At 41.2% G+C, this 8,531-nt stretch overlaps 1 long non-coding RNA gene across 2 annotated transcripts in view; it reads left to right on the top strand.

Annotated features, from left to right (window-relative positions):
• Nucleotides 1-7,980, top strand: part of LOC138953212 (uncharacterized) — an 8,255-nt gene extending 275 nt beyond the window's left edge. Inside the window, exons 1-6 of one of the 2 annotated variants that reach the window (XR_011451515.1) lie at nucleotides 1-8; nucleotides 595-663; nucleotides 1,297-1,390; nucleotides 2,362-2,532; nucleotides 2,986-3,085; nucleotides 6,555-7,980. The exon at nucleotides 1-8 is cut by the window's left edge and continues 275 nt beyond it. This is a non-coding gene — a long non-coding RNA (uncharacterized lncRNA). Of the gene's footprint in view, nucleotides 664-1,296; nucleotides 1,391-2,361; nucleotides 2,533-2,985; nucleotides 3,086-6,554 lie in introns of both variants that reach the window. The other variant, XR_011451514.1, reaches the window with a different exon arrangement.
• Nucleotides 7,981-8,531: the final 551 nt, after the last annotated feature.

Raw genomic sequence — 8,531 nt, 5'->3', positions numbered from 1 at the left:
GGTGAAAGGTAATAGTCTCTTCTTATTAGAATGAAGGTCATTGTTTATGACTAAAATACAGTAGAATCACATAATGCACGAAGGAATGGAACATGTACATGGAATAAGATTGTCCGTCCACTAAGACACATTCCTAAAGGTGGAACCAACATCCTGACGGCTATGCAGAGGAAGTGTTCTTTTTAAGAAATGCATTCAAATAAAACAAATAGGGAAATGCCCACTGAACAGAAACACCCAGGCTCCTGATTTTTGGTATGAATCCAAGTTGAGAGAGATCAGCTGAGCTAGGATTTTACATGGAATAAGATCATCCCTCCACTTGCATACAATGTATACAACCAGAAATGAAGATACAGTGTGCTTGATGTGGTGATCAAGTGACATTTTGCTATGAATGTGTTTAAGCAACTAGTAGCTTCTTCAGCGTTAATTCATTAAACAATCACTCTTATTCTTAGCACATAGAGCACATTGAATGAGTGTGTGCATGTGTGTGTGTGTGTTTGTTATTGCAATGTAAGACCTTATAATATAAATATACACAAATTATAACACATGCTGGGATTCTAAATATGTTCTGTTTACTTGCAGGTCTCAGTTATTACCAAGCCCTGCCTCATTCTTCCCGCAACACTGACATGGTGCTGTTGTAGAACACAAGTAAGTCCTTTGATCATTTCCAAAATACACTAGTGCAATAGCTTGTGAGTGCAACTGGTGGTAATGAGAATATTTTACCACAAAAGGCTAAAGTACAAATAACAGATTTATTATGTTGGAAAAAGAAGTAAGCCAGAGCAAGTGATTAGTGTACCAGTTAGCTAGGGTGGATGTATTATATTTACAATTTACAGTCAGCATAGAATGTTGAGGACAGTCTAGAATTTTTCTCGCCCTGTGAATTCAACTGCAAATCAGATGGCATGAAGAAATCAATGTTATATTATGCTCTGGAATCCCTCATCTTGGCCACATACAAAAAATTATATATTCAGTGACTGCTTGCTGTGGTGAGTTAAAATGTGTGATGAAATATTTTCACAAAAAGGTACCAGTGTTGTTAACAAAACTAATTCTTTAACAAACAAACAAAAACCACTCTGCACAGAGAGCATTCAAGCTGATCTATGTTGCTATTCGTCCAAGTAGAGGGATGATCTTATCCCAAGTAAAAGCCTGACAAGATCTGAGACTGTGAAGCAAAATGTTTTTACATGGTAAAGTAAGCCTTTAACGAGCAAGTATGTCTATTGCACTGGGTGTTTTATTATTATTGTATCATTTTTCTTTCAGGTAGTCTCTCTTTAAACTGACTTTCTACACCATGGTGTCTCTGGCAGTGTTATATTGGCAGAAGACAGTTGGAACTGGATTCCTCATTTAGATGGTAGGCATGTTTTGGGCTTTTGTGTTGCTTTGGTGTATGTGTGTGTGTATGTGTGTGTCTGTTCTATACCAGAAATAAACACACTGTTTGCTTGCTGTGGTGAAGTGACATTTTGTGATTTTTTTTTTAAATGAGCTAGTACAGTTGTAGCTTTTACAGCATTTATTCATAACACAATCGCACTTGGCGCAGAGAGCAACCAGACCGTTCATTGTGGGTATGTGAACAAGTTAAGAGATCATGTCTTATCCCATTTTAAAGCCTGACCAGATCTTAGACGGTGAGCCAAATTGTTTTCATGAGAAGGAATGTGCCTTTCAGAGAAATCTATTAACTACAGTATTACTTTACAAAACATATTTTAAGAAATGAAATGTGTTACAAGTAACAGCCATGGGGGTGATAGCCTGTAGGTGGAATAATAATCTTCAATTGCCCAGAAATGATTGTTATCTGGTCAAGAAATGCAAAGCATTTTGATGTTTGTGACGATTAGTTACTCTTTATCACGTTTGGTCCCTGATTTTGCTGTCCTTGTCTGCGTTGGGCAGGTGTGCGTCCATGATGTCATTGCTATTGAAAACTAATCTGTACTGCAAAGTAAATGTACCCGTACATGACGTACATGGCAGTTGTCAACCGGGGGCCAGCCATGACTGGGACTGATGTATCCACAGGCACTCGACACCAGGTGGGCGGGGCCAGTGGTTGGGGTGTGATTCCCTGCCTTACACCACCACAAAGTGTAGTATCAGCAGACAAGACTGAGCAGAACTTCTGCCCCCCCCCCCCCCCCCTCACCAATTGACCACTCAGTGCCATGTGCCTGCAGCTGTATCATAAACACTTTGTGACAATAGTTGTTACCTCCTTAGAACAGATCTTGTGATGCTCCTCAGTCAGTCAGTGTTTGATGGATGCTAACTGGTATACTTGACATAGTGTTCATATGAAAGTTTTATGTGTTGCAGCTCATCCAGATCACAGGTACACAAAGGAGCTGGTTACAGTGATAACATAGGCACATGGAACTGCTTATGGACTACTTTAGAAAGTGAGCGGTTACAACCAAGACTCTTCCGTCAGGAAGGTCTGCGGAAGGGTGCTTGATCTGTTTCCTCGGACAGGCTTTTCAAGACTAGGTAGGTTAAACCACATGATTGGGCTTTAATTATGAATGCACTTCAAAATTCACTCTATTTCATTATCTTGTACAACCCCCCGCGGGTTAGGGGGAAGAATTTACCCGATGCCCCCCAGCATGTCGTAAGAGGCGACTAACGGATTCTGTTTCTCCTTTTACCCTTGTTAAGTGTTTCTTGTATAGAATATAGTCAATGTTTGTAAAGATTTTAGTCAAGCAGTATGTAAGAAATGTTAAGTCCTTTGTACTGGAAACTTGCATTCTCCCAGTAAGGTAATATATTGTACTGCGTTGCAAGCCCCTGGAGCAATTTTTTGATTAGTGCTTTTGTGAACAAGAAACAATTAACAAATCTTCAATAGTACTGACCAAAGAAGAAGGTTTAATTGTGTGATCATGATTTGATACATATGCTTGACCCTGAAGATGTGTTTTATTTGTTTTGTTTCAGAACAAAGTTTGGTGAAGTAGAAGCTACCGCTGTAGGCTGGTGTAAGGCTGAAGAAGAACCTCTGACAAGTCAATTTTCAAGCAACTGAGCACGAACCCAGGTACAAGACACAGAGCTCTCTTTCTATCGGTCTGTTATTCATAGAATGACACTAACAGTGACACAAGTAAATAATCTGTATCATTGTCTTGACCTCTAGAAATTTGGTAGAGAATAAGATGACTGATAGTATTATTTTGATTATTTCATGGTCATTACAGTGGCCTCCACCCCTGCCCCTTTTAAGACACCCCAATCTAAGACTCCTTCCTATTAATGACCCTGTTTTCGCAGACTTCTTGTTCATAACATCTGTAAATTCACTCCCATTTTAAGACTTGCTCCATTTGGACTTGGACTGGGTGGCCGAGTGGTAACGCAATTGCGCTCGGAAGCGAGAGGTTGCGAGTTCGACCCTGGGTCAGGGCGTTAGCAATTTTCTCCCACCTTCCCTAACCTAGGTGGTGGGTTCAAGTGCTAGTCTTTCGGATGAGACGAAAAACCGAGGTCCCTTCATGTACACTACATTGGGGTGTGCACGTTAAAGATCTCACGATTGACAAAAGGGTCTTTCCTGGCAAAATTGTATAGGCATAGATAAAAATGTCCACCAAAATACCCGTGTGACTTGGAATAATAGGCCGTGAAAAGTAGGATATGCGCTGAAATGGCTGCGATCTTCTGGCCGATGTGAATGCGTGATGTATTGTGTAAAAAAAAATCCATCTCACACGGCATAAATAAATCCCTGCGCCTTGAATATGTGCACGATATAAATTGCATAAAATAAAAAGATAAAATAAATCCCTGCTCTTAGAACTGTACCCACGGAATACGCGCGATATAAACCTCATATTGATTGATTGATTTTAAGACCTGATTTTGCTTATTTTGGATTTCGAAAAAGAGAAAAACAAATTCCCACTCTGTACAGAATTAAGCCAGGTTCATGATTTTTGTATGGACCAAGTTGAGAGATGGCATTTGTATAGGCCTGACCAGATCTGAGATGTTGAATCTAATTGGTTACGAAGAAAGCATTGTGTCATTATAGGCACACTACTTCTCGTCACCGTCTCAGTTCTGGCCAGGCTTTAAGATAGGATAAGCTCATCCCTCAACTTTGTCACATATGAACAATCGACACACTGACTCTTGCTGTTGTGAGTTGACATTTTTTGATGAATTTATTTCTGGAAAAGGCCCCATGCAGTGCTGTTTCAGGGGTGGGACTTTTCCGCGGATTTCCGCGGACACAACTTACGAATTCTGCTGGAGTAATCTATTTTTCCGCGTCACATTTCATTACAATATCTATGACTTGTTGACTGAATGATTTGGAGTGACGTGGAGATGAAACAGAACACTGGAGGCTTGAGAGTTAAATTGTGCTGACTGAAAACTCCTGATAACTAATAGTAATTTTGAGGGGGGGGGGGGGGGGGGGAGGGGGGGGGGGGGGGGGGGAGGTTGGGGAGTGTGGAGAATGTCTTTTTTGTCAGATTGCACAGATTTTAATGTACCATTTAACCAAAATTCGGGGTAACATGCCCCCGAACCCCCTGGAAAAAAAGGGATTTCCTCCTTTTTCATCACAAGAGAGTCCCACCCCTGTGTTTACAGAATTCCTTGTTTAAAACTATCACTGTGCACAGAGGGAAGGGGGGGGTGTATTTGACCACCCCTGCGTTTACAGAATTCCTTGTTTAAAACTATCACTATGCACAGAGGGAAGGGGGGGGGGGGGGGTGTATTTGACCACCCCTGTGTTTACAGAATTCCTTGTTTAAAACTATCACTGTGCACAGAGGGAAGGGGGGGTGTATTTGACCACCCCTGTGTTTACAGAATTCCTTGTTTAAAACTATCATTGTGCACAGAGGGAAGAAGGGGGGGTGTATTTGACCACCCCTGTGTTTACAGAATTCCTTGTTTAAAACTATCACTGTGCACAGAGGGAAGGGGGGGGGGTGTATTTGACCACCCCTGTGTTTACAGAATTCCTTGTTTAAAACTATCACTGTTCACAGAGGGAAGGGGGGGGGTGTATTTGACCACCCCTGTGTTTACAGAATTCCTTGTTTAAAACTATCACTGTGCACAGAGAGAAGGGGGGGGGGGGGGTGGATTTGACCACCCCTGTGTTTACAGCAGAATTCCTTGTTTAAAACTATCACTGTGCACAGAGGGAAGGGGGGGGGGTGTATTTGACCACCCCTGTGTTTACAGAATTCCTTGTTTAAAACTATCACTGTGCACAGAGGGAAAGGGGGGGGGGGGTGTATTTGACCACCCCTGTGTTTACAGAATTCCTTGTTTAAAACTATCACTGTGCACAGAGGGAAGGGGGGGGGGTGTATTTGACCACCCCTGTGTTTACAGAATTCCTTGTTTGAAACTATCACTGTGCACAGAGGGAAGGGGGGGTGTATTTGACCACCCCTGTGTTTACAGAATTCCTTGTTTAAAACTATCACTGTGCACAGAGGGAAGGGGGGGGGGGGGGGGGGGTGTATTTGACCACCCCTGTGTTTACAGAATTCCTTGTTTAAAACTATCACTGTGCACAGAGGGAAGGGGGGGGGGTGTATTTGACCACCCCTGTGTTTACAGAATTCCTTGTTTAAAACTATCACTGTGCACAGAGGGAAGGGGGGGGGGTGTATTTGACCACCCCTGTGTTTACAGAATTCCTTGTTTAAAACTATCACTGTGCACAGAGGGGGGGGGGGGGGTGTATGTGACCAAGTGAAGTGCATTGCTACATAATAAAATGAGCAAATCCGTCCCGTGAAGAAAACTTCTGCTTACTTAATTGTCAGATTTGCCAAGGCGTGTACATGAAATAAGATTATCATTCTAAATGCTGAATCAACATTCTGACTGTTTCCTATGAAACCAGGCTTGATTTTTGGTATGAATCCAAGTTAAGGGATAGCATGTGTAAAAGCAGAATTGTGTACAGAGGCAGCTTTGTGTTATTAAAGGCCGGCTGCTTTTCGTGAACACAGTTTGGCTCACATCTCACATCACCTGCCAGGCTTTTTAAAAAAAAAAATGTTTTACCATGGGATAAGACTATCCCTCCATTTAAGCACATACCAGCAATAAACACAGTGGTTACTTGTGATGAACTAGTGGCAAGACAAATGATTTAAGCATCACATAACCTTCCTAAGTGAAGTCAAGTTATGTGTCTGTGCCAGTGTGTGTGTGCATGTGTGTGTGTCAGCATAGAATGTTGAGGACAGTTCGATGGTAAATAACCCTGACAATTTTAGCCTATGATTGTGCCTACATTGTGGCAGGATTGGATGTGGATCTTCAAAAGCCTAAGTTAACAAAAAAGTATGTAAAAGTACATTTTGAATAGTAGTTTTTTTCTCAGAGGGAAGATATCACAAGATATGATCGTTCCACTGCATGTATGCCACATAACTAAAACAAAAATTAAATGTTATTTTAATCGTCTTTTGGGTAAAACAAATACACCATCAATATATTATAATAATGATCTTGCTTGTTTACAGATGGACAACAGCTACTGCCAGGACCAGGTTACGCATAAAGAAAACAGTCAACACTTGGCTGGTGCTGCAGCTTCTTTGATGTCTATTTTTTTTTTTTTTTAAAGACAGACAGCTACCAGCTCATTCAAGACCATAGCCCCATCTTACTCACGCAGAACAGACAGCCATCTTTCGCCTTTGCACAGAACACTGCTGTCTGAAGGTACACATCAAAAGGATAGGTTTTGCACCTACAGCGTGCGACTGTGGCTAGGGTAGGAAGAACAGACTCTGCAACACGTTCTGAGAGGGTGGCCTTTTCTTGCCACCCGTACCCCTGTGCAACAAGACTTGGCCAGAGAGCACACATCCAAATGCAAACACTGAACACTGAAGAGGAAGAAGAAGAAGAAGGTGCCCACACAGAAGGACATAAATCTACTTTAAGGGCACAAGTTTACAGCAGTTTATTGAATTGTAGCAGATTATAGGGAGAAAATGAACAAGCTAAATAGGCTGTACAGTACTTCACTTGAACAATGTATAAAGTTCCCTGTATTAAGAACATTTACAGATCACAAGACATTGTGTTTTCTTTTGTTTACAATACAAATGTTTCATAATAAAAAGATGTGCACTAGGCAAGATCCTTAAAATGTAAAACTAGTAGTGTGACAATTTTGAATTGTTCAGAGATGGTTTTTCTTCAGTGGTAAATGTTTTAGCTTTTTTTATAAGATCCCGTTAGTGAAGCATACTATAAAACCTTGACCTTCCAAACTGTGTTAGCACCCTGGGCTGCGATCATTGTGTTGAGCTACTTAAAGGCACAGTGCAGCTTACAGCCTTCGTTTTGCGTTTTTGTTGCAGCTGAGTGCATTTACAGTTCAAAAATCCTCCTATGGTAGTAAAACTACCCAACGACGACATCTGTGAAGCTCGACAGTTTCTTGTTCACGCGAGTGCATAAATTAACCTAGTTATTACGTGGTGTTTGGTCGGAGTTCGATTCAACTGAGTGATTCCGGCCTCCATTTTGTTTTATACAAACTCATGATGATGTCTGACATAGTTTGCTAGTGACGTGTCTTTTTGTGCATGATGTGGTGATCTACCTGATCTAAATTTAGATCCAAAAATAGGTCAAGACCAGCCGGGTCCGAGTACGAAATTGATTCGTAAAAAAATCGCAGTTCTTGACTCTTTGGGTGCAAGTCAATGAAACTTGGTAGTTCTTCTAATAGATAGCTGCCTGAGGTATGACTAAAAGCCCCAGGGGCTCCGTGCACCTGAATTTGACAAGTTCAGTACCTTCAGCAAGCGCAAGTACAGTAGAGAAGCGCTTGACACACTGAAAAAGGCCTACTACGAGCAAAAGAAAAAGAATCAGTGATGCATGTGCTTTTGATGTAATCTTCTTTGACATTATGATGACTACAAAAACTGACTGATGTGTTTTGTTTGTGAATGATGGATATATGTGCATGATTGCGTTTCGCAGACACAGTTGTCATGTGCGTTGTAATTGGCGACGAATGCTGGATGATTACTATTTTTGTACCAGGATTACTATTTTTGTGCCAGGATTACTATTTTGGGGCTGAGCATTACTCCAAAACACTTATGGGGGTAAACAGGTCTGCAGCACAACTACAAATGTAGAAATGTCGTCTGCATTTTGTATATTTTAAAAGGTTATTTTTGTGCACAGAACATACATCTGCAGGGAGGTTTGGAGGGTGAAGTTAGGATCTGTTAGGAGGCATACAGCATCACACTCATTTTGTGTGTGTGTATTTTGTGTTGACAGATAAGACACTGTCATTCCAGCAGAAACCTGTGATGATGCACATTTTATTGAAGTGACCAGCTGAAATTGTATGTACGTTGTTATGAAATTGACAAATGATCCCTGCTTTGCAATCCTGGGTTAATGATATTGCCAAAATTAAAACGTGGAGGAAAAAGTGAGTGTAAACCTATTCTTGTGGTGGTGGT

This window comes from Littorina saxatilis, linkage group LG17, assembly GCF_037325665.1.
Source record: "Littorina saxatilis isolate snail1 linkage group LG17, US_GU_Lsax_2.0, whole genome shotgun sequence".
NCBI classification, from domain to species: domain Eukaryota; kingdom Metazoa; phylum Mollusca; class Gastropoda; order Littorinimorpha; family Littorinidae; genus Littorina; species Littorina saxatilis.
This window is presented reverse-complemented; position numbering and strand designations above follow the sequence as displayed.